General features: G+C 47.7%; 1 pseudogene; it reads left to right on the top strand.

Moving 5' to 3' along the window:
* Nucleotides 1–254: 254 nt before the first annotated feature.
* LOC117865486 (uncharacterized) lies at nucleotides 255–3,762 on the top strand (annotated as a pseudogene).
* Nucleotides 3,763–3,979: the final 217 nt, after the last annotated feature.

Here is a 3,979-nt window from a genome sequence, read left to right as displayed (position 1 = left end):
GCAGTGGCAGCCAACGCCGCCCGTCCTTGTGCAGCACGTCACCGTCACCACACGAAGCGCCGAGTGCTGCAACTCCTCCGTCACTGGCAGTGTCCGACGCGGTGGGGCTCGTAGGTTGCGGGCCAGGAAGCGCCGGAATTGGGCGCTCCTGCAACGCGAACCGGACGCCACACGGCGGCACGAGGAGTCCGGCTAGCACACGAAATGGACTTGCCGAAATTTTTATACTTCTTTGCGGTATATAAAGAAGGTGCTGATATCTTTGGCCAGATTCAAACACCGTTTGGATTTAGATATCAAAACTTGTTCAAACGCTTTGGATGGCAGCCCTTCTTTCCTCCTGTACCCTCCTGCCTTTTGCCCCGTTTCATGCCGCTCCACATGCTATCGTCTCCCGCTGCCACCGCCAAGCTCGCCGCGGGCTTCCGCCCAGCCTCCCTCCGCCGCTACCACAGCATCCCTCCCGCTCCCCGCCGTGTGTCACCGGCGACTTCCTTGTCAGCGGCCACGGTGGCGCGGTCTGCCGGACCGGCCGTGGCAGCGGCGCAGGCCAAGCCGAGCGGGTCCTTTTCTTATTGATCTGTGTGTTGTTTCCTTTTGGTTTTGGGGGTAAAAGATTGCTTTTTGTACACTATGGATGAAGAAAGTTTCATCCTATTTGGATGGTTATGCTTCTCGCGGTTATTCACTTTCTCCGAGTAATTTGTTCCACTAGTTTTTATGAATATCTATGCTCTAGCTATTGATAAAATTGTGCACATGTTCTTTCATGCCATCTTTTGTCCAAACTCGCAGCTTCACGTTACTTCAGGTTTACTAACAGTTGGTGAAATCATACCAGTGTCAGGAAAGAAACGAGTGTTGATATCATTGTCGGATAAAACAGACTTGGCTTACCTTGGCAATGGTCTTCAGGGCTTGGGGTAAGCAGCCTTCAGTGTGCCACTTGTTTCCTGAATTTGTCACTAAGGGTCTTGGTACTGTATGGACCTAAATCCACCATGGTCCATGGATAAATTTGTACCTGCAGATGATGTATAGTAAAAACAAATGGATGCAAACACAAGGAGAAACATGTAACTCGGCAATGAAGAATCTTATTGATATTTTATATAGGTACTCCATCGTCTCCAGTGGTGGAACCGCATCCAACCTGGAAGCTGCAGGAGTCAATGAAACAAAATTTGAAGACATCACAAATTTTCCTGAAATGGTACAAAGGCCTGCAAAATGCTGTTAGTGATAACAAGCATAATTCTTTTCGAACGTTCACATATTGTCTGGTTACTTCAGCTGATGGAAGAGTGAAAACATTGCATCCAAGTATGCACGGTGGTATTCTAGCTCGGAGAAACCAGGAGCATCACTTGAAGGCACTAAAGGATCATGGAATTGGTAAGTTATATTAGTCTGGTGTTTAAAATGCATGCGACTTATTTTTTATTGTTACGGACTCAATCTTTCTACCAACTTTGTTGGTCACTGCACTAAAAAAAACTTATTTTCTGGAGCACAGGGACATTTGGTGTAGTAGTGGTGAATTTGTATCCTTTCTATGATAGAGTCACCTCTGGTACCATTTCTTTTGATGATGGCATTGAAAATATTGATATTGGTGGGCCTACAATGATCCGAGCTGCAGCCTGCAGCCAAGGTAAATTACTATTTTTTTTTGTCTCTTGACACTATGTACAGAGTAACTCTTACCATTACCACGGAACTGCAATTTATGCATACATTTGCAACATAAATGGTTTCATACTTTAACTATGGAAATTTCTGTTAATTTGTTGCTCTTGGTGTGACTGAACCATAAGGATGTTCTTGTTGTGGTGGATTATAACGATTATCCTGCTTTACTTGAGTACCTTAAAAGAAATAAAGAGGACAAGCAGTTCCGCAGGATGTTGGCATGGAAAGCTTTCCAGCATGTTGCCTCTTACGATGCTGCGGTGTCTGAATGGTTGTGGAAGCAATCCCAGAAAGGTAACGCTTCAGTATCAGACTGAATGATGTACTGTTTATATGGCTATTAACCGCACGCGTGTTATGTTTTTGTAGGAGAGATGTTTCCTCCAAGCTTTACTGTGCCACTGGAACTGAAGTCTACACTTCGGTATGGCGAAAATCCTCACCAGAATTCTGCCTTCTATGTTGACAAGGGCCTTTATCTAGCAGGTGCTGGTGGCATTGCAACTGCTATTCAACACCATGGAAAGGTGAGATTGTTGGTCAGTAACTTCAGTTATTCAAGTAGTGAAGCAATTGGTGAATTTGTGGAATTGAATAAGAGGAAGGCTAATACAGAGCCTGACTAGCATAATTCGCAAGTCATACATCTAAGTTTAACCCTGCGAAGTTACATATGATTAATTGTAACTTGCTTCTCCTACGCTTTAGAGTACCCTGTTGTGTAGCATAACCTGTATTCTACATATCTTGAAGAGCTTTGAATACTGAATATTCCTTTACAGGAAATGTCTTGCAACAACTACTTGGACGCGGACGCGGCATGGAATTGTGTCTCGGAGTTTGATAGCCCAACTTGTGTAGTGGTGAAGCACACAAATCCGTGTGGAGTTGCTTCCCGGCAGGATATCCTTGAAGCTTACAGGTTAGCTGTGAGGGCAGATCCCGTTAGTGCATATGGTGGGATAATTGCGTTCAACACGACAGTTGATGAGGTATTCAGAACTCTGCTGCTTCCTCCCTTACCAGTCTCTTCCATCATAGGCCACTTCTAGTCATATCCTGCAATACGTTCAGGAACTTGCCAAGGAAATCCGTGAATTCAGAAGCCCTACAGATGGCGAGATGCGGATGTTCTACGAGATAGTGATCGCGCCCGGGTACACAGAGAAGGGCCTTGAGGTTCTCCAAGGCAAGTCCAAGATGCTGAGAATACTCGAGGCGAAGAGGAGCTGTAAAGGGATGCTTTGGCTCAGGCAGGTCAGTGGTGGGGGGTTGGCTCAGGAGTCCGATGATCTAACCCCTGAAGACATCATCTTTGAGATAAAGTCTGAGAGGGTCCCCAAGAGAATGAGCTCTCTGATGCCAGGTTCGCCTGGCTTTGCGCGAAGCATGTTAAGAGCAACGCCATTGTTATAGCCAAGGTTCGTATGTTCTTCTGATCTTCTCAGCTACTGCCGTTAAATGACTGAACTTATTAACGATGGGCTTGATGCTATCGCTGCAGAACAACTGCATGTTGGGAATGGGTAGTGGCCAGCCGAACAGGCGAGAGAGCCTTAGGATCGCCTTCAGGAAGGCGGGAGAAGAGGCTAAGGGAGCTGCGTTGGCAAGTGACGCCTTCTTCTCTTTTCTCCACTCACTCTGGCTAGCTCGTCTTGCTTTGGCAAGTGACATGGCCATCGATTTCTGCAGCTTGGAACGACGCCGTCGAGGAGGCGTGCGAGATCGGCATCGGGATCATCGCTCAGCCGGGCGGCAGCAAGAAGGACAAGGACGCCGTCGCGTGCTGCAACAAGTACGGCGTGTCGCTCGTCTTCGCGACGAGGGAAGGAACTGATGCCAGTGTCAGGCACTTCAAGCACTGAGCTCGATCGGAATTCCGGAATAAGGGTGTGCAAGCTTTGATTTTGGAGGCTGCCGGTTGTAGAGCGGCTTGCTTCAGATGAGTAGCTTTTGTACGAGATAAGTTTTGCAATCACTCGAGCTGCATTAGCTGCTTGTCCCAAGGTTAAAGTTTTGCAATCTCACAGTCCGACCGCCGAAGAGTCGGATCAGTGGAAATTTGAAGATTTTGTGAGGTCCGGATGAGACGGATATGTTGTTACGGAACCGACAGCTCCGGCGCCAAACGTTCAGACTGCTAGTGATGGCGTTGGCGTTCTTATCATTGTCACGATCGTTCCCGTTCTCTTCCCGCTTGACGGCTTGCCAAAAGCTCGAGCAGACAAGGACGTGGTTCTTCGCCGCCGCCGTCACTGCTCAGCAGTGGGGCCGGCGGGGAACATCC

This window comes from Setaria viridis, chromosome 7, assembly GCF_005286985.2.
Source record: "Setaria viridis chromosome 7, Setaria_viridis_v4.0, whole genome shotgun sequence".
In the NCBI taxonomy this organism is placed as follows: domain Eukaryota; kingdom Viridiplantae; phylum Streptophyta; class Magnoliopsida; order Poales; family Poaceae; genus Setaria; species Setaria viridis.
This window is presented reverse-complemented; position numbering and strand designations above follow the sequence as displayed.